The sequence below is a fragment of the Agelaius tricolor genome, unplaced genomic scaffold (genome assembly GCF_023055355.1).
Source record: "Agelaius tricolor isolate 1412-34295 unplaced genomic scaffold, bAgeTri1.0.p SCAF_2, whole genome shotgun sequence".
In the NCBI taxonomy this organism is placed as follows: Eukaryota; Metazoa; Chordata; class Aves; order Passeriformes; family Icteridae; genus Agelaius; species Agelaius tricolor.
Genome location: NW_027269262.1, coordinates 90702222 through 90728337, shown reverse-complemented (window position 1 = coordinate 90728337; position 26116 = coordinate 90702222). Strand labels below are relative to the sequence as shown.

The window sequence follows — 26116 nt, the reverse complement described above, 5'->3', positions numbered from 1 at the left end:
CAAGAACCCCCTAAAAAAGGAAACTTCTCCCTCCTGGAAGCTGGTGTTTGACCTTTGCAGGGCAGCAAGCTCTCTGCTGACAAGTGCAGCATGCAAACATTTTGGATGTATCACTCCATCTGCTCTCCCAGAGCCCCAAAACCGTGCCAAGGAGTGACCTCCATCCTCCTGGCTGCCTCCTTCCCTATGGAGAGGGGCTCTGGGGTGACATCCCCGTGCCTGCACATCGAGGGCTGCTTGGCAGCCATGGGTTGGAGCAGATCTGGGCGCTGGGGCAGCTGTTGCTCTGAGCGGTGCCGCCGCCGAGTTGGGTAACCATGGCAACAGCATCACCGCCAGCATCCTCCTCCTCCTCACTCGGCTCTCCTCCTCCTCGGCATCATCAGGAGCAGCAGCAGCAGCAGCAGCCCTGGCAGGAGCCAGAGCCCGGCAGCCGAGGCTGCAGCCAGCTGCTGCCAGCCCCTTCCCGCAGCGGCACCCGGTCACAGCCCCGGCCCCGCTGCTCCCGGGGGGAATAGGGCACAGGGAGCCGAGGCAGCTGCACTGCAGAGGGATCCCAGACCAGCCAGGTAAGAGCTGTGGGGCTGCTCACAAACTCCCCGGGATGGGATCAATGTGCTGTGTGCCTGGTGTGTGTTTGCATGCGAGTGTTGGCTGCGAGTTTTCGGCTCGCTCCTTCCAACGGCAGTGTGATGACAATTCCAGGCAAGCATGTTTTCCAGCTCGTGTTCCCCATCCCTGCCATACTGTCCCTCTCTCTCTCCTCCACTCAGATAGAGGAGGAATAATAAATAATGTTCTAAAAGGTTGTTGGAAAAGGGGATGGTGGGGGGGCACAATGTGAGCAGAGTGGGGAACAGCCGCGCTTCTAAAATAAAAGTGGGCAGCAGCAGCGGAGCAAAGGTTGACGTGGTAATTAATAACCCTTAAAGAAAAAAAAATTATGCGACAACGGACTTCTGTCTCTACCCACTCTACAAATAAATCTCTCTCATCATATTCAGCAGAGAGCTGTAAAGCAGAGAGGTATATGAATAGACAAGACTAGAAACCTCACTGTAGTCCACAACTGTCAGATTCACCTTAAGTGCTTTAAAACCAGACTAAATTATTACATTATCAATGCAGTCATACCTGAGAATATATGTATGTATAGAATTGCAAAAATACTGCACTTAAACCTTTACACCTCCTAAGAAAAGAAAAAAATAAAATCTTAAAGATGTGCATCTGATGGCCACACAGTAAAAGATGCTCACTTCATCTGTTGTGAGAAAGCATGAAGTGGGTGCATTTCAGAAGGTAGGAAGAATAGTTCTGATCCAAAAGCACATGAGGACAGTCCTTGTCCTTTTATAAACAGATGAGATACAAAGCTGTGGAGTGTCCTTGTGCAGGCAAATAGATGTGGCTGAGTGCGTATGTCTGAGGAGCATGAAGGGAGGGACAATAAGAAGTAAGTTTAAGCCAAGTGTTTGAGCTGTGACTGTTTGCTGTGTAATGACTGCAGAGAGCTCTTTCTACTTCCACAGAACTATTTTTATTTCTTTGTTTGTTTGTTATTGTCAGCAGTAAGGAGAAAGAGATCTGACGCTGCTGCTGTCTCTGTCTCCTTCTCCAAAACCCGGCTCTTCCTCTCTGGTGTCCCTTGTCCTCCCTAAATCATCTTTGTCTGTGCAATGCTGGAAATGCTTCCTAATTCAAACATGGGGATGGTCTGGGTATAACCCAACACAATTACTTGTATACTTGTGTGTATATATATTTATAGATGTATATCCTTGTACGTAGGTTAAGAGACACCTGTCTCTCATGTTCAACCTGATTTGAAAATCAGAGTGGCTTTTGGTCCCAGTCCTGCATTTTGCTGTGTCTGTAGATCCTCCTAAAATCAGCAGGAGCTGGAATATAATTTAAGTTTATAGGTACAGAGCAGAGGGCAGAATTGCACCCACCTTTTCTCTATGTTTACAAACATTCTCCAAGCTACAGAACAAGGAATTTGGGTAGGCAGGAGCTCATTTCCAGTTCTTATGCAGAAGTGCTGCAAAAATTACCTGGGAATTATTTTCCATCTCAAGGGAAATTGATAAACTAAGGGATAGAAAAAGAAAATATAGGCAGCTATTTGGAATCAGTGCTTCAATCTGAAAAATAATTTCTTGAGGAACTTGACCTCATCACAACAGGTCTTCTCTACAAGGGGCTCTTTGATCTATGGTAATGACAGTGCTCACAGACACCAAGTTTAACTGAAGAGGAGGATTTTTGATACTAAACTATTAATTAAACTAAAGCACAGTAAGGCTACAGTCCCTAAGAGTCTGGACACATTACATGGTGTATTTCTGCATGAGATTTGGTGTTTGCTTCAAATTCAGAGAATATTTAGGTCTTGAGACTTCTTTGTAGTAACAGAGAGGGAATAAAAGTGTCTGTCAAAATGTAGAAAGAGTGCAAACCTGCTCATGTGTCTGACACTCAGAAACCAGTGACAGAGCCACAATCCTGTTTACATGTGTTGCAGAGATGTACAGTGCATCATCCAGGGGCAGCTCAGTGAGGGACAGAGCAGTGACCCTCCCATCAGCACAAGCAGATGATTGAAGGTCAAAGGGCTCTGGGTATTACACATTAACACTCTGCAAGTATTCCTGCACAGGCCTGCTTTGCTGCTGGAGGTGGGCAGGTGATTATGGAGAAGCCAGAGTTCATACATGGACTTTTGATTGCTACAGGGCTGAAAACTTCTGTTAGAAATGACCCTGGGTAAGGCAGGGAAGCTGGATGTTTTCATGAGCACTGCTTGGCCATAGAAATCTCTGTGGAGGGCTGTTCATGGAAAGTCATGACACCGAGGCTGATATGAGTGGAAACAGCAAGGATGTTCCCCACCTCAGATATCCAGTATTTAATTCTCTGTGTCCCCCAGTCCTGCCGCTCTTTCCATTCCTTAACCTGGAAAGCTTAGGACAGATTTTTTTTTCATTTTACCTATTGTTTTTTTTTTCCATTATATTTTATTTTATGAGTTTAGTAATGGACAGGAACATGGTCTTTCTTTTGTTTTGGGCACAGCTGTTAAGAGCTGCTCCCTCAATGCTCACTTATTGTTCACTAGCACTGTTCCAAGGGGGAAAAATGTGTATCTCATGATATAACTAAGCATCTTTTTAAATCTTGCTTGCTAATTTTCATTAGTCACCCACTGTGGCTCTCAGAGCTCAGAACAAAAGAAGACTTATATAGTAGTATATTGTTCTAAAGTCAGCATTTGCCAACAGGTTGAGGCAGGAATTTTGGAAATGCTGCAGCCTGGGTTTGGGTGTTTTTTGTTGTTCTTAGTTTTGTTGTTGTTGTTGGTTTTGGTTTTGCTTGTTTTTTTTTTTTTTTTTTTTTAAATAAGGAAGATACATTTTTCCAGATCCTGCCCTGTAGTAAGCTGAAGCAAAAGATGATTTGAAGAAGAATGTTGTATCTTGCCTTTAGTTTAACAATGCTATTCATTTTATTTTGAGCCTATGTGTACAGTGCTGTTTATTTTCTATTCAATAATCACACTCTGTTATTTTCCCTCTTGCAATATTGTGGTTTTTTTTCCTTTACACTCTATTGTGATTGGCTAGGTTCACTGTTTAATGAGACAGACACTTAACCATGGAAAAGTTTTTCCAGTGAGGAGGGGGACGATGGGATCTTTGCATGAGAACCTGGACACTGCTCTGTTTAATTCCCTTAAAATAATGTACCCAATCCATACTTGATGCAGAAATAAGCTTTTTTTTTTGCCAGTTTTCATCTTCTTGCAGAGTCAGACTGGTCTTGGCAAGTTCTCTTAGTCTAAATGAAACCCATGATGATGCAATGGGAATCTTTGTGCCCGCTGAGCAGATACCCCATCAGCACTCAGGGAGGTTTTAATTCCTTCCTGGTCTACTGCCTCAGGTGGTGCAAGCTTTGGGTCTCTTTGCTCTGTAACCCCTGGGCTCCATCACTCTCCTTGCTCATGGTTTGAAACCTTCTTCCCCCACTGGTGAGACAATCTGAGTGTCTGTGCTTCCCCCAGCACAGCTCTGGCAGAATTGTGTCCACGAGCACAAACAGTGCAGGTGTCTCACTGTGTGTGTTTCCTCTGCTCTCCCCTGTACCCAGCTCCCTCCCTTGCATGCTGGTAGTGCCTGACATGCTGCAAGAACCTCAGGGCCTGTGACCTCTGCTGACACTGCTCCAGGAGGGAGTGAAACCACCTGGGCAGTTGTGGCTGCTGGGCTGATCCTCCTTCAGAAGGTCAGCACCGTGAACACGCCTCATCTCAACTTATTGGGAGAGTGAGTCAGAAGCTGGCTTCCTCCAAGTGTTCCAAATCCAAGAGGATATGATTTTATTCTCTCTCTAATCCTATTATTAGTGCCTGCAATATTAAGGACTATGTTATTCAGCAGTTTTATTTCTTCCCTGTTCCACTGCCACAGATGGAGCATCCAAACAAAGTGTAAAAGGAAGAATTTCTTAATTTTGTACACTCAGATGCTGCTGACATCCATGTGCTGTCCCATATTGAAAGACAATACCTTTGGGGGGGGAGGGAGGAAGCTCTCTCTGGTCCCTCTATAAATCTGCCAGAAATCTCATGTCATTTCTGCTTCTCTCTTGGGTTCAAACATGCCTTGGTGTGAATTCTTTTTTTCTGTAGCCCCCACACCTCTGACCTAGGTATGTTTCAGTAGTAAGATCATTTTCAGTGGTCACAGAGGGACCCACAAAATTTACTTCTCTTACTGCACATGAGGCACTGCAGGTAAATGCAGTATCCTGATATGCTCTTCCTACCTGTTGTCTTTTCTCATCCTTAGGATTGTGGACTAAGACAACATAAGCAGTTCTTTACCTTTTCCTGGCATACATACCCACCAAATTCTTGATTTTGTAGTAGTATACCTAGTATATATATAACATGAGTATCTAGTAGTTATATTAATCATAATTCCTTTTTATTTGTTTTATTTGTTCTTAGCTACGGGGTATTGTCATGGATAGCTAAGACCCTGTGCACTCTATTGGAATTTAGAGGTGAAACTGCAGATATTAAACAACAGACTTGTACTGAAAATGCATAGCAGTGCTGTGACAAACAAATTGATGTTTGTCTTCTTTGCATGGAAACCTCAGACTCTGGTCACTGGCTTTTGAGGGTTCACAGAATTCAGCATAATGACAAATGGGACTTTCTTTTTGTAACTTGGCTTGGTAGGGACTACCTGTGCTGTTAGGACCCTGATGCCACCATTTAGCAGCCTGGGGAGGACTAGGCTCTTTTTTGGTCCAGCTAGTTGGGCAAAAAACCTCCCCATTATATTGCTATACAGATCTGCACAGCTGGAAAGGAATCTGGTTCTGCACCATCTTCTAATGTATAATTTTGGTTTCTGTCATTGTTAATATTGCATTTATTTCTGACACTGGCAAGCACAGTCCCATTACCTTTTTATGGCCCTAAAGAATGTAAGTATTATTTGGAGGACGTGGCTTGAGTGAAATGTTGCTTGTATCTTGGTCAATTTGTCAACCCATACTGCCAACACCATTGTGGCAGTAGGAAAAGCAATCCTGTTGTATGAAAATGATTTCTTAAAGAACAGAGCAAAAGGACCAGGATTTCCATCCATGAATCCTGGATGGGAGAGGTGTTTCAGTATGAAAACTTCCATGTCTGTTAAATTATCTCCTCCTTTCCACTCATAGCCTCTTGCTCTGCTCAGTGGCTTTGACTTGACCTCATTGCAGGGAGATGATGCCTATAGATGATGTAATCTCATATTCTTGCTAAATATGCCCTTGGCTTGTAAGTGTCAGCTTTGAGGTGTCTGCATGAAACCACTGATTGTATTTGCTTAAAAAAGTCTCCCATTTGTTTCACAGGTGATGGGGCAGAATGGGCAAACACCCACTTTTGGGGGATCACATCTCTTTGCTTGCCACTTTTCTGGATTTGTGTGCTCTAAATATAAATTTGGGTTCTTACCGATATTTCAGTTTCTGTAGAGAGCTCTGGGCTACAGGTTTTGAGCTGGCAGTCTGCCAGTACCTGTAGCAAGTGCTCTCCCTCTGTGTGATTGAGCACCTGAGTGCTGCAGGTACTGGCTCACATCTGCACAGCTCTTCTGCACTATTAGGGCCCAACTAGCCCACGTCACAGGACATGAGGATCTCTGTGGGACAGGGCAGATGGATTTCATTAGAACTGAGCAGTCTCTGCTGCTGCAAGTATCTCTTACAGATGCTTACAGAGTACACTGCCCTGCATAATAAACCTGTTCTACACCCTGCAGTCTCACAGTGCTATTTATTTTCTTTTCCTGCCTGTCTTGGTTTAAAATCTCAGCTGAAAACTTCTCTTTTCTGCCTGCGCCTCAATGTTTCCTCTCCATTTCCCTCTCCCTTTGCAGCTGTGCTTAGGCTGAGCTGTGTGAGGGTGCAGTTTGCTACAGTAGATGTTAGAGGAAATAAGGTCTCATTGTGTGATGTTCTAGAGTGCTTTGCTCCACAGCCACCCAGCCCTTGCACCACTGGAGGCTGTGGGATGTTTGCCACTGACCTCAGGAACAGCAGGAGTCATCCCCGTGCACAAAAGTCTTTTCAGAAAGAAAGATAATGCACAAGGCTGTGAAGAGGTTGTTGTTTGACAAAGGCATGGAAGCCTGAGCCCTCTGGGTTGAAAAGCTTTTGTTGGCTGCCATGGATGGATCAAAGTCAAGCTGCTGTTTTAGCTTGGGATGTCACAACCACCTGAACATTCCTTGTCTTTGCCTGGGGAACCAGGCAGCAAAGTCAGGGGCATTATGGGGCAGAAGATTACAAGGCAGATAGATATTATTTCAGCAAGGCTACTCTTTTGAAAGATGTCCATATGGATGAATGGATGAAATGGAGATGAATAATAATTCCAGAAGGTGACGTGAAAAGCCCTTAGATGTGTTCTTTCTTTTATGGTGGGGAAGGGAGGATAGATTTTGGATTGCATCAATTCATTTGGATTGCTTCAATTCTTTTGGATTGCATCAATTCTTTTGTCTGAAGAGGGAAGATTGTTGGGAAAAAAAAAAAAAAAAACAACAAAAAACCCCAGTGAATAAAGCTGGTGAAGAATGATCATCAGACTTCTGCTAATTTTTAGTAGCTTTGTAAATTAGGCCTTGTTTTCTTTAGGTGCCTTGTGTTGGTAGTAGGTGACATTAGTGCTTTATCAAACTTGCTGTGCTGAGGAGCTCATTGGTTTAGTGCAGCTAATAATAATACCCTGATGGAGAAACAGAAGGTGGGCTAGCTCAGCATCAGACATGGGAGTGCAGAAATAGTCTCTGCTAGTTGAACTAAAAATACACACCAGCATAACCCTCTTGCCTACAGCAGCACATGCTGAAGGCACTTTGGACTCTGGCAGTGGGGGGAATGGCTTCCCTTTGTTTTTGGCAGCTGCTGGATCTGCAGCGCCCTGTGGTGATTCGTTTGTGTGACTGCCTAAGGCTACCTTAGGTGTGCAAGGCCCCTCAGAGCAAGTTAATTAATATCCTTGGAAAGTTAATCATTATCCAGAGTCATAATCAGACTATATAGGGTGAAATGGGCTGCATCAGATGACTTGTTAAGCCAGCTTGTCCCAGGCTGGGACTTTGTGACCATGGAATCACCCAACGACATGGGAGTGACCAGCAGCAGCGGCTGAGATGTAACCATGGCTACTCTGCTCCACTGCTCCCTGCTCCTGCTTGGGGACAAACAGCAGATGTCAAGATTGCTGCTGAATTATGAGCCCTGGAGTTATTGCTGCACAATGTGGTCAAGGGGATTGATCTGGTTTTTTCCTACCTCCTCCCAGGGTTTACTCAGCCTCTCCACTTGGGCTCTGCATGGGTGAAATTCAGTTTAGCGTGTACACGTTTTTCTGCTCTGAGCTTCAAAATCTCCATGACAATAAGCTAAAAGTGGCAGAGATGTAGTGGGGATAGGGTACCCTGAAATAGGTTAGTTAGATGAAATTAGGACACATCTAATGCCAGAATCAGCAGTGCAACATGGATCTCTGCTGCATTGTCAGATGGTAGATCAAAGGTGAGGAACGCCTTCTAGATGAATCACAGAATCATAGAACAATTTAAGTTGGAAAAGACCTCTAAGCTCATCAAGTCCAACCTCTAACCCAGCACAGCTGAGATGAGGAAAAGTGCTCCCTGAAAAGAGGGAGTTAATTGACTGTGTTGGGCACAAGTGATGAGACATTGTCTCCAGATAAAAGATACAAACACAAAGTTCTGAGACAGTGAGGACAAGAAGCAAGGCCTGAATGCTCTAATTTGAAATTCCTTCATTAGATGTAAGAAAACCCAGCTGTGGTGGGACTCCTTCACTTGTTTGAATACTGAAACCTGTGGCTGGGATGGGAATGGACAAGGATATGGCTGGAGCTACTTTGGTCACCACACCTGCAGGTAGGAGGAGTACAGGGGCTGCACCATCACTCCTGCCTTGCTTCCCTCCCAAAGCCAGGTGCCTGCTGTCTGCACAAGCACAGGTGCTTCCCTCAGAGCAGGACATGAAGAAATGTCAGCTAACAGAAATGGTTTTATAAGATCCAACACAGAAATAAGCCCTTTCCACAATGCACTTGAGCTTTTTTTTTTTTTTTTTTTTTTTTTTTTTTTTTTTTTTTTTTTTTTGCTTTATTACAACCAGGAGATCCAGGGAGATTTTCTCTCTTGGAATAGGTGTTTCTTGTGTGGACTTCTCTGAGCTGAGGTTACCTTAATAAAGGGAGCACCAGGAATGACAATCTTCCTTGCCTGTCTTTTTTAGCCAGTCTTAACTTCTTTCTGGGACTGCTATTGTACTTACTCTCTGATGAAGTGAATAGTAAAAAGCTGTTTTTGTTCACAGGGTAGTTTCATAGGATAATTCTGGTTGGAAGGAACATCTATTCCAATCACCTGTGGGGTCAGACCAGCCTTCTTAGGGCTTTATCTAGTCCAGCTTTTTATACTTCTATTACAGAAAGTGAATGGCCTCTAAAATTTTCTGAATTTTAAGGACCAGGGTCATCAGGAGCTTTCAGAGAGAGTTTTGAGAGAGAGACAGGAGGTCTGGCAGCACCTGCAAAGAACCTCTCCATGAGGACTTCTGACCATGGAGATATCCAGGGGAAACTGGCAGCAACTCTGAAAGGAGGGTGGCATGCAGAGCAGGACAGAGGTGAAAATGAACTTATCAAAAACCTTCTTGGGCTGTCAAGGGCAGGTTTATTCCTCAGCATAAGTGGCTTCCTCTGGGGATTTGTGGAATACTCACTGCCAGGGGGAAGGTGCTGATGTTTGCAGTGCAGTGGGTCTGGCTTGCCCTGAGTCTGTACATGGCAGATGCCTGTTCTGGGAGAGGATGCCTCAGGTCAGTGACTTAATTGTGTCTGGTTTGGAGACCTTTTACCACACCTGAGATAACTCAAGGCTTACAGGATGGCGTTTGGAAGAATCATCTTGTTCAGCAGCAATAATCAGCAATTACTAAGAAAAGATCACCTTACTTAGTCATTTCCCACTGCTCTCATCTTCCCACCAAACACTCTGTTTATAAAAGCTTTTCTTTCAGGACCAGTGCCACTGATAATCAGAACCCTCAGCGTCACAGGAGCATTTTAAAAAGAGTTTGAGGGCCAATTATATAAATGTTTCCTCTTTTGTAAAACAGCTTGGGACTTGTAAACATATTAAGTCCACATATCTCTAAATAATTCATGATGATGAATTATTTACTTGTGTAAGCTGTGTTTTAAGTAAGGAAAAATATTTTCCTAATATGAGTGAAATAAAGATATTTTAGATAATTTTGAAAGAAGTAGCTGCCTTTTCACTCTTTTGCTTTTTTTGTGTTCCAATTGATTTTTCTGACGAGTTTGTTCTTCAGGAGTGGCTGATACCAGGTCTGTAGTGTGTGAAGGTGACTTCCTCAGCACCAACACCCACAAAACCTTTCAGCAGAATAAGGCTTATCAGAAATCAAGGAGTCCACTTCATGTTGTAGATGTGTGAAGGGCACATGTTGTGACTTAGAATTTTAGAATCATTGTTTATTTTACAGATGATATTGAAGATGGCAACTTCAATCCATGTAAAGTAAAGGTGAATGCTGTTACTATGGAGTCCTTTATAAGATGCTTTTGGGTTTGAGCCTTATTTATGAGATTATTTTGAATTTTGTCCCTTTTGTGTATATATGTGTGTATATATATATATATATATATATGGATCATTCTGTTGCATTTTCTTTTTTGCTTTTCTCTCCCCTTCCTTTTCCTCCCTCAACAACAGATGATTTTGAAGACAGCATGAATGAAACAAAATGTTGGCATGGTCTAGCTGAATTTCCTGACAAGATAAACATTAAGTTAAATGTGAGACATATGCCTTAGTGTGTGACTGTAATTTTATAGGTTCTTTTATATGTTATGGTTGGCAACAGAATCCCTGTAGCTTATTCTGGCTAGGAAGAACAGTATTTCTTAGTCTTAAGGCAGATACATGATTTAAGAATCTGTGTATGCTACCAGCTATAAGTGTGAGTGCTGAAGTGTATCTTGGTTTAAGTATTGTCCATTCCAGTTCATCCAATAATCAAAGATGGTTATTCAACCATGGTGCATTTGTGATGGGGATAATGTTCTCATCAGAAGTCCTCTTTTCTGCCTTTGTCCCACCTCTGGAGTTAAGCTGTCTGGAGGTGATGCCCCTCTGTTTGCTCCCACTGTGGAATGCAGGCTTGCATCGGGTGAGAATATTTTTTTCTGATGGCTGCACAGGTACAGAATTAGAGGGGTTATTGGCTCTAGGTCATCCTGTGAGACTTTAGTTTGTGCAGCCAGACCATCAGAGGATAAATGCTATGCCCTTCCCCAGCCCCTTTAATTTTGGGGACCACTTGTATAATCTTGGAGTACTTTGAACCGCAATGAAATTTGCTCATCCCCCCTCACATTTTTACACAAGGATCCCCATGCTGAAATGACATTGATAATTCTTCTATGGTAATGCTCAGGCCTAGGAGTGCATTTTGTCTGAGATGCTGATCATGAGTGGAATTTATTTATTTATTTACTCATTTTTATTTATTTATTAATTTCTTTTAGTATAATCAGCTTCATTCAAAGTAGCCACCAGCTTTCTTTTTGTGGACAGGTCAGAGATATAGATATTTCTAAGGTGCTACCCAGATAACTCCTTTAAAATGCATTCTTTAGGACAGAAAAATCATGCTCAAGCTTTGCCTTCACTGTCTGAACAGGAGCCTGGACAAATAGTTGAGGAACAGCCATTTACACTGTAGATGTATGTCCTTTTATTAAGTGTAAACTTATTTATTGCCAAAATATGGAACAGGGGACGGACACCCTGAGCTTTATCCCTCTTTTCCAAACACCCTTCACACTTGTCTTTATGGCATCAGTGATCTTTTGTTTTCAACCAATCATACACATTCCTACTGCCTTTGCCAATCAGGTTGCCAGTCTGTTCTGGCATTTTGGAGGGCAGGACCACATTTCCTGTGATCTGCCACCACCTTCCTCTGTGTGATGCCCCACCCTGTACTCCTGGCTGGTTGCTGGATTAGGACAGGGGAAAAATGGTGAAACATTCCTAGCATTGCTTCACATTATGCATAAGAAAGGATTTTGGTTCTAAGATATAATCAGGGAATAAATGGCAAATTTGGCAAAATGTAGCTTGTTCAGAAGCAGCATTTGAACTTTGAAAGATGCAAAGATCCATGAGCCAGCTTGGGTAACAGAGGCATTATAACTTAGCCTGGTGCTCAGCTGCAGCAGGACATCACTGGGATGCACAGATGTTGGGAGAAGGGGACTTTAGCCCAAGCAGAGCAGCCTCTGTTCCTTGCTCCTGAGAGAGCTGGTTCAGAGACAGCTCATGCACACCTCTGTAGTGGTTCAGAGATGCAGCACCCTTTGTTTGGAAGAGTAATTTAGCACTTTGTGTGGGTGCATTTATGGGAACATACAGATCCTCTTAAAGAAATAGGCACTTTTCTGGTATTTGCAGAGGTTATGGTTCACATTAAGAGGAAAAAAAACTAAAACAAAACACATTTAGTGGAGGAAATTTCCATTATTCACCATCAGTTCTTATTTGTTCCTTGATAACTTATTCTGTGTGGGGAAAGGGGTTGAAAGCTGGTTTCCAAAAGGATTAAGTATGTTGGGTACTTAGTAAATCAACAAACTTGTGGAAAGAATTGCACCTAAAGGTCTAATTCCTACAACTGCTGTTAGAGTGGCAGTAAGAGAGGCTGAGGATGTAAGGACCCAGAGCTATTGGAAATTGTCCAAGGGAAGGTCATGGAGATGGTGAAGGGCCTGGAGGGGAAGCCACACAAGGAGTAGCTGAGGTCACTTGGTTTGTTCAGGCTGAGGAAGAGGAGGCTGAGGGCAGAGACCTCATTGTAGTCCACACCTTCCTCCTGAAGGGCGGATGAGGGGCAGGCACTGATCTCTTCTCTGTGGTGACCAGCAATTAGGCTCAAGAGAACAGCATGAAGCTGTCAGGGGAGGTTTAGTTTGGATATTAGGAAAAAGGTTTTCACCCACAGGTTGGTTGGGCACTGGAACAGGCTCCCCAGGGCAGTGGTCACAGCACCGAGCCTGACAGAGTTCAAAAAATATTTGGACAATGCTCTCAGGCACATGGTGGGATCCTTGGGTGGTTCTGTACAGGGCCAGGAGTTGACTCCAGTATCCTTGTGGGTCTCTTTCAGCTCAGGACATTCTATGATTCTGTGCTTCTATGAGGTTAAGTCATCACTGTCTCTATGAGAGCTCTCCTGGAATTTTCCTTTTGTTACTGTAGAGCCTGAACTTCCCGTGTGTGGTTGCAGATTTATCCTTCCTCATGCACTGCTGAAGTCAAGGAGAGCAGCATTGTGATGCCAGGTGAATACCTAAAGCCCAAAGTGTGTAGAATTCAGAAAAAAAATCAAGAATCCAGGGAGCCCCGGGCCCATGGCTGTCTTCCCCCATTCCACATACAGGTCTGTCACCCTGGATGATGTTTGTAAGACAAGGTCACTGTGCCTCTGTCTGCAGCTCCCAGGTGTCTCAGACCAGCATCTCCCACAGCAGCCACTCTCCAGCTGGGAATGTGCAGTGCCAGCCCAGCCTGGGGTGCCCTCACCAGCTGTGGCTGCTGGTGCAGAGGCTGCTGAGATGCTGCTGCTGCAGATGCTGACATGAGTGGCTGTAGCCATCAGTGAAATTTGTGACCTTTCTCCAGCCTGTGATTAGTCAGTCCTGCTGGACAACTCTGCTGGTGCTGCTGCTCATCCAGTTCTTCATCTCTGTAATGGATGATATGTTCTGGAAACTTCCAGAAATTTTCACTCCTGTGTCCTCTTAGACGTGTGGGGGTTCCAGTTGTGGGTTTCTCTGGGTCTGGATTGAAGGTACTTGAGACAGTAATTCATGTTTGGACTCAAGTATTTATTATTTCTTATCAGTAAAACAGTCTCACTACTGTGAGTTCAGCAGCTTTTCATTAGAAGGCACAAAATGGCCAACAATCTCTTGTTCCAAGGTCTTTTAAGACTAAACCATCTAATTAAGAACTGACACCTGGATTATTTTCCCTTTTAACCCAATACCTGATCCCAAAGTGCCCGCAGTGTGGAATTTCTGCCCAATTACAAAATGCCCCCCAAACCCATGAAGAAGAAGGAAGAAGAAGCATGAGGAAGAAGCCCAGGACAACACCCTGTGCCCTCCATCTTCCTTCCATCCACAACATACTGAAAATCCCAAAACCTAAATTTCTCACCAAGTGATACGTGGATGTTGCTGACAATATGTAAAGAAGACAACTTCAAAGGTTGTTTCCTTCTCTCTCCACCACTGTGCAACGCTCTGCCCAGTGACTGCTGCTCACTTGGTTTCTGTGGTTGCTCTGGCTGGATCAACCACAGAATCCTAGGACAGTGTGAGTTGGAAGGGACCTCAAAGATCTTCTCATTCCAACTCCCCTGCCACCTTCCACCAGACTGGGTTGCTCAGGATCTGCAGGTCAGGAGGGTGGGTTTTCACCAGGAACATTAACTAGTCATTTAAACATTTTGCTGCTTCAGTCTGTAGCAGTGGAACTGCTGAGGTAGAAGACAAACTCCTCCTTTTTAATTTTAAAGGGCAATATTTATCTTGGTTTGTTTATGAATAATTGTCAAGTCTCAGCACATCTACTGTAAGCCTCAAATCAGTGCTGAATGCATCCTTTTTCTTCAGATCATTGATTTAATGATCAACAAAGTAATAAAGATGGGAGGAAATGCAGAATTATTATGCTTAGGTGAGACTTGTGGCACCTTGACAAAGCTGCCTGAAAAAAGATGAAATTCTCTGTTGATGAATACAAAGTAATGTACAATGGAAAGTATTAACTTAAGTGATTCATAGCATTTGCTGGCTTAAAAATAAATTCTGACTACTTGAGAGGAAAGAAAGCCTTCAGAAAACCTTTCTATGTGTATGGGTACCTTAGGAAATAAAATCTGCTGTGAATAAATAGAATATTTGGTGTATAAGAACTGGGATGAAGATTATTTGTGAATAGAAAAATTAATCATGCTTTTTTGTTTTCCCTACAGTGAAATATTTGGCATTTAAAAATATTTTAACTTCAATTAACATGAACCTGTGGGAAGTATTGATCTAGAATTTGTTTAGGGAAAAATATGGAAATTAAGGGATCCAGTTGGAAAGTTCAGGGCTTGTTTGTTTTAAAACCCTTTTTTAAAATGTCAAAATGCAATTGTTTTAGAAAAAAGAAGCTATTTACATTAAAAAAATCTTAAATGAAGAGTGTCGGTTCACAGACGCAGTGTTTCTGATCCATCAAAATATTTTTATTTCTATCAAAAAGTTTTGTGGGAAATAAGAGGGCTTTCATTTGGAGTCTGAACACAAACACCCACCCACTCACAGCCTGAAGATTTCTTGCTACGGGTCCCATGGGTGTGTTCTCCACAGCATTGCAAAGCCTCACCAGGAGCGTGGCCTCTGCTGAAGAGCTGCATTTTAATTTGGTCACTGGCTCCCCAGGGACCCCATCACACAGGCTGGAGGCTCCAGAAGGAGGTGACCAGAATTCCTACTGGTTTCTGTGCTTTGGATTTGAGTAAAATGAATGTTATTTCAGCTAAGAATTAAGGACATGCTTAGCTGAAGGGTGAGGTACTCATGTTCTCAGTTTCTGTGAAGTTAAGGGAAAAACTTCCTGTTGGATGGGGAAGGTTTTCATTCCTGGTTTTGGTATCAACAAGGTAGTCCATGTGGCAAGCTGGGAGCAGTTGTGCTCTGCAGAGCTAACTGCTGAGTACCTAGAATAACACAAAGTGAAACAATTTACCTTTGCCTCTTCTATTTTCCTAAATACAAGGGAACGATAGCATTCTATGAAAGTCAAATGCATTACTTTGAATGTAGATTTAAAAAAAACCAAAAAAACCCCACTTTTAAACCATGAAGTTTGCAAAAAACTAAACCAAATCAACCCTCCCCCCCAATCAAATTAAACCAAACTAAATCAAACTAACCAAAAATCAAACTAAACCAAAACAAACTAAAAATCAAACTAAACCAAAACAAATTAATCCAAAACTAGGAAAAAAAAAAAAAAAAAGGAAATTAAAAAAAAAAAGAAAATGGGTAAGCAAGGGAAAAGTGCTCCATTTGTGGTTAGAGGATAAGAGGATGAGTTTAAAATCAGGTTTTAAACAGAGGCTGAGGTCACAGGGGCTGAGAAAATGTAAAGATTTCCACCTGGTTCATTTTTGTGTCATGCAATATCTGAGAGAAATTGTAACAAAACATACCTGCTGGGAAACACATTTTTTAACTTTTCTTTCACACGGAATAGCCCACATTGGAAGAGATGTCCAAAGTTCATTCAGCCCAGTCTTTTGTGAGAAGGGCAGCCAAGAGGGGATCATGTAGGAACCTGCCCTGTCACATCTGAAAAACATCCAGAGATGGGGGCTCTACCTTGACCATGCAGGGTTGTTCCAGGGAATGATTATTCTCACTGTGAAAATTCCTCTTACGCAGGGATGAAACCTTTTCTGGTGTAAATTGTAACCATTTCACTTTTTCTTCTCCTGTGGTTCCTCATGTAGAAACACTGTTCTCTTTGTAGCTACCCAGGAATAGTTACTGGAAACATGGGATGAGATTCCCCCTGAGCCTTCTCCTCTGCAGGGAAGGGATTTCCCTCTGTCATTGCTCAGAGATCAGGGCACTCCTCTGGAGCCTCTCCCATTTTTCTGTCTTTCTTGAGCTGTGGGGACCAGAGCTGGACACACTCTGATCACCACCCTCTGAGTGCAGCCTTTTGGCCAATTTCCTGCCCATCTTGCAGGCAACCCAACCAGTCTGCATCCTGCCAGCTTGTCCCATGCATGCAGTTTGTCTAGTTTGTAATTTCAGCGCAATTTTCAGCTTTTCATTGAAGCCTCTATGTTTGGTACTGCAATGTGCTATTTGTCTCCAGTATTCTGAAGTGAAAAGGTGAACTCCAGCATCTATTTCTTGGGTCATCAACCCCTATCTATATGTAGAGATGTTTCTAGGGTTTTTATTTTTTTTTATGTTTGTTTCTATCAGTACTGAAATTCTTAGGTCATAGTGCACATAAAACTAGGCTTTAGTACATGGAACATGTATTCTGCATTCGCTTTTTAAATGTCACAGTGCCTTCCTTGCAAAAAAGCACTTACAAAATCTGGGTTTGGTATTGCATTAGGAAAAAAAAAAGATTAGGAAAAAAAAAAAAAAAGGAAACACTCTACCCAACCTGTTAATTAACTTCCTTAGGATTTTTTTGGCTTTGGGTTTTTTTGGTAAAAATTAAATTTCCATTTATTCAGTGTGCAAGAAATAAGAATGTTGAACTCTATGTGAAAAATGGAGAGGAAGAAATACAAAGGTACTGCAGAATGCCAGGGCTCAGCATATGCACAGAAAAATAAGATACTTGTGACAATGGAAAATAAAACTAGAAACATTTTTTTCTCTTCTGTCTGCATGGTGAAATTGTCCTATAATAAATCAATTATTAGCAATCTCTTCTACAGGGCTCAAAGGAGACCCATCTGCATTGCCACAGTAAGTTAAAACATTCAGTGTCTCTCTCAAGAAAAACCCCCACTGTGCCATAATAGGATTTAATATTTTCCATCATCATGTGGCTGGGATTGTAAAAGGTAATTGTTAAAAGCCCCAGTGTTCAAGATGACAGGTTTAGAGCAGGAAGGCTAAAGGTAGCAAAGTTCCAATGGGCATTTTCTTTCTTTTTTTTCTTTCAGCATAGAAACGCCTCTTCACCACTTGTCCTTCCTCTTTCCCCTCTTTGCCAGCGTCTTCCATGGCCCCCCCTAGGTCTCATGTAAAATGGAGGCAGAGTTGTGCAAATACCTCTCAATATAATGGACTTCTCATACTGCTTGGGTCCATTCTTATCCCCTGGTCCCATAAACAGATTGCTGCAGAAATGGGGAAATTGTTTCACAGCCACTTCTCTGAAATTGTGTTGTGCCATTACTGCTTTGTGTTGATGTACCCAGGCAAAATCCCTGACTGGAACACGTCCTGACTTCAGTGGTGCTTCAGCAGGTTTGTCCTGCCCATCTCCAATTTCATGGACATGTGCTGGCCATTGCCTCCTGCTGTCTTGCACTCTCCTCCTCTGTCCTTGTCTCTGCTGTCCCTGCATGGGAAGCTGCCACATTTCTGTCACAACTCGGAGTCAATCCCAGCAAACCACCCTGCTGACTGCCAGCTACTGCTCGCAGGGATTCACCTTTTCTTTTGCCCTTCTTCCCATTAGATGAGAACAAAAAGCTGTGATAACTTTTCTCTGGTTTTGGAGGATAGTTTTTCCCTTTCAAAATTAAATCTCCTTCTGCCCTTTCATTCAGTTTGGGAATGATGTTCTTGAGCTTGGTCTATCCTTGTGCTTTTTTGTGTCTAAGAGGCTCAGCTCCTTCCCTCTGTTGATTGATTTCTCTGTCTCAGTAATCATGTTCAGCTCTGGGTGCTGAACAGGTCTGAAGTGCTGCAGAAATAAACATCATATCTTTACTGAAATCTGCAGCCCCTTCATCTTAGGTGTGCTTGAGATCGCTGTATTTTCTGGAAAAAGAAGCTAGATTGTCCATGTCCTTCTTTTAATTTACTGCTTTCCCTCTCCACACCTTTGTTCCCTACCTTCCAACCTATAAACAATCTGTGTTTCTCAAAAATCTCATCATCTTTCCCTAAAAAGGCAGCTTTTTCCCATCCCTCTCCTCTCCTGTAGCATTCTAACCGTGCAGACCCCCTGGAGCCAGCAGTGCCCTTGTGGCCAAGAAGGCCAAGATATCCTGGGATGCTTTAGGAGGGTCATTTACTCCCAGCAGGTTGAGGGAGGTGATCCTGTCCCTCTACTCAGCCCTAGACAGGGGCATCTGGAGTGCTGTGTCCAATTCTGGGCTCCTCAGGACAAGAGACATGGAGCTCCTGGAGCAGGTTCAATAGACATAATGAAGGGAATCAATTGTCTCTTATTAGGAAAAGCTGAAGGAGCTGGGGCTGTTCAGCCTCGAGATGACTGAGAGGGGACCTCATCCCTGTCTGTCCCTGTCTGCAGGGAGGGCTCAGAGCAGGGACCAGGCTCTGCTCGGGTGCCCAGCAATGGGACAAGAGGAACGGGCAGGAACTGATGCCCAGGAAGTTCCACCTGGACATCAGGAATAATTTCTTCCCTGTGCAGTGACCAAGCCCTGAACAGATTGCCCAGAGACTGTGTGGGGTCTCCCTCACTGGAGATATTCCAGCACTGTCTGGACACAATCCTGTGCCTGTGCTCTGGGATGGCCCTGCTTGAGCAGAGATGTTTGACCAGATGATCCACTGTGGTCACTTCCAAGCTGACCCATTCTGTGATTTTGGGATTGATTCTGTACTAAGGTGTGCAATTTTGGCAGGCAGGAACATGTTCTTATCTCTGGTGCCAGCTGCTTTCTGGAAAGACCCCAGCCTCTTCTAAACCAGAGAGGAAATGACATTATTTAAAATTGTTCCTCTCTAAATGGTCCCAACTAATTATGAAGGCTACAGCTACTGTGAGATGAGCTATTAAATGCCTTGAACGGGTTTCTGAAGCCTGTACTAGAATGGGATGAGTCACAGTTGCACCAGCTGACTGCAAATGAGTGGGTGGGAGGGGAAGAGGCCCTGTACTTTGTTGGCAAGGTGGGAACAAAGAGCTCTCCACAGGCCTGGGATATGATCTGGGATGAGTTAGGAATGACAGCTCGCAGCAGTAAGATGGAGGCAACAGAGTGCTTGTCAAAGAGGTAAAGCCTGAGCTTTTAAGTTAAATCACACCTTGAAACCATTCTGTCTGAATGAAGGAAGTGGGAGATCAGCAGAGGATTGGTCAGGCTGTGAGATGCATGTAGGATTTAGTCTCAGCTTCTTGGTCTGACTGCTTGTACATAGCTCCTTGAGCACCAGCATTAGGAAAAGAATGTGCTGTGATTTGAGTCCAATCAGAAAACATTCAAGCTTCAGTGTTTAAGATCAATATGATGGAACATGGGTAGATAATGACAAGACTGTCTGTTACTAGGAGTAAGAGTTCTAAACTAAGAGAGGAGAGATTACATGTTAGGAAGAAATTATTCACTGTGAGGGTGGTGAGCCACTGGAACAGGTTTCTCAGAGAAACAGTGGATACTCCATCCCTGAAAGGGTTCAGGGCCAGGTTGGGTGGGGTTCTGAGCAGCCTGGCCCAGTGGAAGGTGTTCCTGCACGTGGCAGGGGGGTGGAAACTGGATGGTCTTTACAGTCCCTTTCAACTCAAGCCAATCTATGATTTCTATGAGTCGACAAAACTGTCTGCATCCATGGCCTGATACAGAGGCTCCAGATGCAAAATTCAATTCTGGACCTGGGTTCATACCCAGGAAGGAAAGAGAAAAGATCACTAGAAGAGATTTGGTGAAATTATGGCAGGGGTTTCTCATTCCCCACTATGATCTTGCAGATGCCAGAGTTTGTTGTGTCTGATTTGCAGTAGAACTGTGCAGACTTGTTCAAGTGAGGATAATATCCTGACTGATAATACCCCTGAGTGTCCTTTCCCAGACTAATACCCTTAGCTGCTCCTCACCAGACTTGTGCTCCAGACCCTTCCAGCTCTGTTCCCTTCTCTGCACGTGCTCCAGCACCTCAATGTCCTCCTTGTCATGAGGGGTGTGACACTGAAGGCAGGATTCAAGGTGTGGCCTCACCAGTGCCCAGCACAGGGGGACAGTCACTGCTTTGGTCCTGTTGGCCACATTATTGCTGATACAAGCAAGTCACTGCTGCTTATTTTGGAAAACTCACCCAGCTTGGACCAGGCATGGTGCTTTCTGCTCTCTCTGATGAGATAATGCAGGGAGATAACTATTTTTGGCACATCTTACTTGAGCTTTTGAGATGTCATCTGGCCTTTTGAGATGTGCAGATCAACTTGCTGCTTTCAGCATGGCATAGGATGGAAAAATGGGATACAGACTTGCAGGTGGATAGACAGGGGTGGATGGAGAGTCTTGAGCCAGGTTTAGCATGGGGCTAACAATGAGTATTGGGGAAACAGGAAACTGTGGCTAACTCATGCCAGGAGGATGAAGACAGTATGAGAATGTTGTCTCCTTGCAGTAAGAAAAAACAATCCACACTGACTGATCTAGTTAAAAATATATTCTAGAGAGGTTAAAGTAATTCAGACAGACACATCATCAATAACTGATTATTTGTAGCTAAAATTAGGCCTGGAATTGGCACTTTGTATCTTAATTAAAACAAAGCTATCTTTTTAATATCTTTTGTTTTATCAATGAGCTATGACAACTTTGAGCAGACATTTCCTAGTGAATGTTAATCCCTCAGTCTCTTTTGATTAGTAGATGGGATTACATTAAAATTGATCCTCCTTCCGAGGTCCATTTGTGTGCTCTGTCTCAGTATTGAATTACATGGCTGGCCCTGTGCCAGGCACAGGTTCCCCATTGGGACAATGAAATCACAGCCACAGTGATGCTCATTTGTGTTTTACAGTATGCCATTTATTTATCACAAAAGGCTCAGGAGACTTTATGCCTTGGTGAGACATTATTTAGGCTTCAGATCTCTGTAAAACCTTATTACTCTCTTCAGTTCACTTTGTACAGAGATGGCTTTTGAAGATAGGAAGGGAAAGGCTAGGGAAAGAAGAAAAACAATATCATATTTAAAATCTAGCTCTGGTGAGTTTTCTTCAGTTGTACAGGCTGTTCTGAGGGAATTGTTGAGCTTCAACCTGGGAGAAAAGATCACTAGAAAAGGTATCACTGGTCAAGCTCTGTGTTACAGGTTTGGAAGCCTCAGTTTGAGACTGTACGGATCTTGTTAAAAGATGAGTCCCTCTGGCTCATAACTGAGCTTCAGACAGCCAAACCCTGGAAGAAGCTGTTCCTAAATTGGGCTGACCTGTTGCAATTGCTCTCTGAGGGTCCCTGTGAAGCTGGTGGGAGTCGGGTGGGACATGACATGATCCTTACAAAATTCAGGAGCAGAGAAGAACTGCTGTGTCTTTGTTTTCTGTTTCAATGTTCTTTCTTAGTAATTGAGAGTAATTAAAGCTATGAACAATTCTCCCCAGGGGAACTGGAAAAAAAATTCTCAAAAAAAAAAAAAAAAAAAAAACCAGAGAAGAGCTGTTGACAGTCTGAAAAGCTGGACAGCTTTCCATTGAACTCCCTCCCACCTTTTCCATCTGTAGCTCTTGTCATCAGCCAGCAAGCTGGCCAGGAGACAGTGACAGATAAATGGTGTGCAGTCCCCTAAAGTTCCAGATTACATCTTTCCTTTCCTTTCCTTCCCTTCCCTTCCTTTTCTTCTCTTATATGCTTTAATAGCCAGCTTTTATAAAGGGTGCTGTGTTGCTTGGCTTGTGCTGTTGTGATCTGGAAGATATTTTCCAGCATCTGACTGGTTCACTAGGGAGTTACATGAACATTTTGTAAGAGTGTGAACTGAGCTAGTAAAGCATCATTCTGAGCCTGCCAAGGCTCAAATGTGAAGTGGAAACATGTATATATATATATTTTATTTATATATATATATATATATATATATATAATTTAGGCAGAAAATATAAAACATTATGGGATTCCATACAGTGTTGTAAACAATATTCTATTCCACTTTGCTTATGTGATTTGGCATTTCTCACAGAACTAATGCTCTGTGATAGCAGTAAGAAGGATGCTGTGCTTGAGTGGAAATAACGTGGGATGCGAGTGATTGATGTTGCTTGAAATGAGGAATATAAGAGACTCCAGATAGCAGACTAATTATGTAGCTTGTTTATTTTCCAAGGAAGGTCTCATTGCTACAAGTGGTGTCGAATGGAGAATAGGGATCAGTTATTCACTGTCTTGGATCTGTTTATTCTTTCATCTGTAGGTCTTTGAATGCCTAGAGATGGGCTGGTAAGGGTTTCAGAAAAAAAGAGATGGAACAGCACATGGTTATATTTTGTAAAAGTGTCACCTTGAATCCACAAACCCACGTTGAATTTTTTTTTTTTTTTTTTTTTTTTTATTGTGACAGCCATACCCAGGTAGATAGTTTATCATCTTTAATTGTGCTTCAGCCAATATTTCTCCTGCAACATCTCCAAGTTTTCCAAGTATATGAAGTGCTACATAGCATTGTGTGCTTCTCAAAACTATACAAAAAATTGGGAGATGAGGCGTAGGTGCTAGAAGTTTATTTTTTTTTACTGTGATCTTTCCACTCAGGAAAAAGCAGCCTTAATTAGACTGGTTAAGAACTGATAGCAACCTTTATCAAGTGAAGTTGATGATAATTCTGTCTTGGAACTATAACACGAACATGAACATATGTAGCTTTTAAACATTCCCCTGCCTTTGTCGTGCACTGAGACAAGAAACTTCCAGAGTGAATCTGAAAAAGTAACATAGGATACCTACAGTAGATTATGACTGAAAGAAAACAAACCAAACCCACTGATTGTTTTCTATACTTCAAATGTCTTCATAATGTTGTGGGGAACATTGATAACCCAGTTTCTTCTGTTTTATGTGGACATTTCCAACGTAAGGAATGACTTCTCCATGCTGCTGTTTTTCTGCAGAATCTGGGCCTTTTCACCCTATATCTCCAAAGCACCATGGTGTCATTTTATGTTATTTAATTTTGAGACACTACCTTGTCTTGCTCTGCTCAGGGTGGTCCATTTTATCGTGATAGCTGACCAAAAAATGAGGAGTAGGGATTTTTTTTTCTTTGCATTTCATAGTATTTCTTCAGTCTCATGTGGCCAAATTTCTTTGGACAAAGGATTGATTAATTTAATTTCATTTCATTTTCCTAGATGTTAGTGGCTTTCTCCCAATATAAAAGAGGCTTATGCTAAGCAAACCAGTTCTATTTTTTGCCTACCTAAACTGCATGCAAGCTGGAAGTTTCTTTGGGCAGCAAGCTCCCTACTGTTATACTGAGCCTTGGAGAGTCTTGGCTTTCCATCCCCAGGCTCTGTGGCTGTGCTCACCATGCTTATAATACCAGAAGTGACTGTCAAACCATAATGCTTCAAATGCTGTTTTCAGCTCAATGATTTATTTGTGTGATTGGGAAGAGGCTGCAGATCTTTTGGCTACTACCACAAAATCAAATAAAGTAGTAGATCTGTATATATTTTTGAAAGCAAACTGAGTTGTTGCTTAAATTTATTTAATTTTGCTAGAAATGTGAGGAAACATGTTTTGGGAGCAATCAATCCAGTGGTGCCAGCTCCAGGTTTGACAGAGAGCATGAAGACTTACCACAAAACAAAGCAGAGTGATTGGGAAGATGATGTGGGCAGAAAAGTCTAATCCCCTGAAGCTTTGTTTGTATGGATTTAGGCATGAGTTTGCACTTTTCACCTGTAGTTCTCTCTACCCTGGTAGTTTTGCCTTCAAAATGAGGTTAGACTGCAAATGGATTTGAGCTGCTGTGGACCCACCTTGACCTCAGTATCAAGTTTTGCCTGAAAAAAGCAGATTTTATTTTTATAGATGTTTCAAACAAGTTCACTATGTAAATCCTTTGTACAAAACCACTGAGACCAGATTTTCCACATGGTACTGAAAGAGAACATAGAAGGCAAGTCATACTGCCTTTAATTTGGTATATTTCATTAGTGGAAGGGTATTTTTACTTAATGCTTTTCTAGAGAGACACCAAATCAGTTGAGCTCTCTGGCTGAAAGGTAAAGAACAGGCTGATTTCTTCATGATTTATAGTAGACTACAGTAAATAATTCTCTCATATTATTTTTTTTTATGGCATCTGAGCTACAGCAATGCTGTTCTTCCTCTGCTGGTGGTGCAAATAAAGTTGACTACTGTGGTAAACCAAGCTGATCCCTTTTCAAGTCACTCCTTGCTGCAGGCCACTGTCCTCTGTAGATCAATTCAGAATGAGGTGGCAGAACTTTGGGGCATATTGATTGCCAAAGAGACTCTAATGATATGAGTGAATATGAGACAAAGCAAAAATTTCAGCACCTGCTTCAAAGCAAAAATTAATCCTGATTTGAAATATGAGTATACTCCCATGAACATTAAATTTTAAAGAGTTTTCACTACTTCTGAGTATTTTCAGCTATTGAAGCTGATCTCCAAGTACAGAAGCAGAGAAACCTTTTTTCCATATCTGCCTTTCCCATAAAAAGTTGCTGAAGCCCATGGAGAGGGACATTTTACAAGAGCATGTAGTGATAGGCCAAGGGGCAATGGCTTCAAACTGAAATAGAGGAGCTTTGGAGTAGGTATCAGGAAGAAATTTTTCACTGTGAGGGTGGTGAGGCACTGGCACAGGTTGCCCAGAGAAGCTGTGGATGCTCCATCCCTGGAAATACTCAAGGCCAGGTTGGATGAGGTTCTGAGCAACCTGGTCCAGTGGAAATGTCCCTGCCCATGGCAAGGGATTCAGAACTGGATGTCTTTTAAGGTCCATTCCAAACAAAACCACTCTGACCCTCTCTGTACATAGCCCATGATTGCAGTCAATCATTTTGTGCAGACAAAGTGGCTTCTTGAGGTAATTAAAAAAAAAAACCACCAAAAAACAAAACAAACTGCTTACCTTACATCATGTATTGCTGCCTAAACTTAAACCCAAAAAACCCCAAAACACCATGAAAGCTAGTCTCTGTGCTTGTTTTGGCTGGGATAGGATAGTTTTCTTCCTAGTAGCAGGTATAGTCTGAAGACAGAGACCCTCTGCTGCCAGGGCAATGTATTTATTGCCTGAATAAGATCAGCATTTCACCTGCTATTTTTTCAGAACAAAGCCTTCTCAAGCTTACTGCTGTGTGAAGTCAATAGCTGCTGCAAGAACAGTATCCAGATGGATGGTGAGCAGCTCTGTAGCAATTTTAGAGATGAAATTTTGGTTTTCAGTTTATCAACATTTAGCAATTTCTTAATTATAGTACCCAGCACTTTACCTTTTCAAAGCACTGCACAATTATTAACAAATTAATTGCTGCCTCATTGCCCTGTAAAACATGATGATAGTTATTTGATTATCTGGTTCTCCAGTAAATGAAAATAACCATATTGCTTATAAGACTACATATTGTATATATGTGTATACAGAGTATTATATATGGCCTATATGTATAATTCAAAGAAAGTTTTGCTACGTGAGGGCACTGAAGCCACCCATTATGAATTTGTTTATTGGAAAGGTTATTCAGTGCTACAATAACATTCCTGTATTGTGGCAGATTATTTGGGGAGAACAGAAAGAACAAAGGGAAGTTTATCCTGAAATGGGAGCAAAGAATCTTCTTTTTGTTCATATGAGAATCCACTGTGGTGAGAGCATGACTGAACGGGCAGAGGATTATCATTTCTGCAAGCTTCTCCTGAGAAATGGGAAAAAAAGGATCTCATAGAATGGTTTGGTTTGAAATGGACCTTAAACACCATTTAT

General features: G+C 42.5%; 1 protein-coding gene across 2 annotated transcripts in view; it reads left to right on the top strand.

The window, feature by feature from the left end:
* Positions 1–362: 362 nt before the first annotated feature.
* Positions 363–26116, top strand: part of FAM135B (family with sequence similarity 135 member B) — a 201200-nt gene continuing 175446 nt past the window's right edge. For both annotated transcript variants that reach the window (XM_071421852.1, XM_071421851.1), the window contains exon 1: positions 363–569. The gene's annotated coding sequence lies outside the window, so the exon portion shown is untranslated. The remainder of the gene's footprint in view (positions 570–26116) is intronic.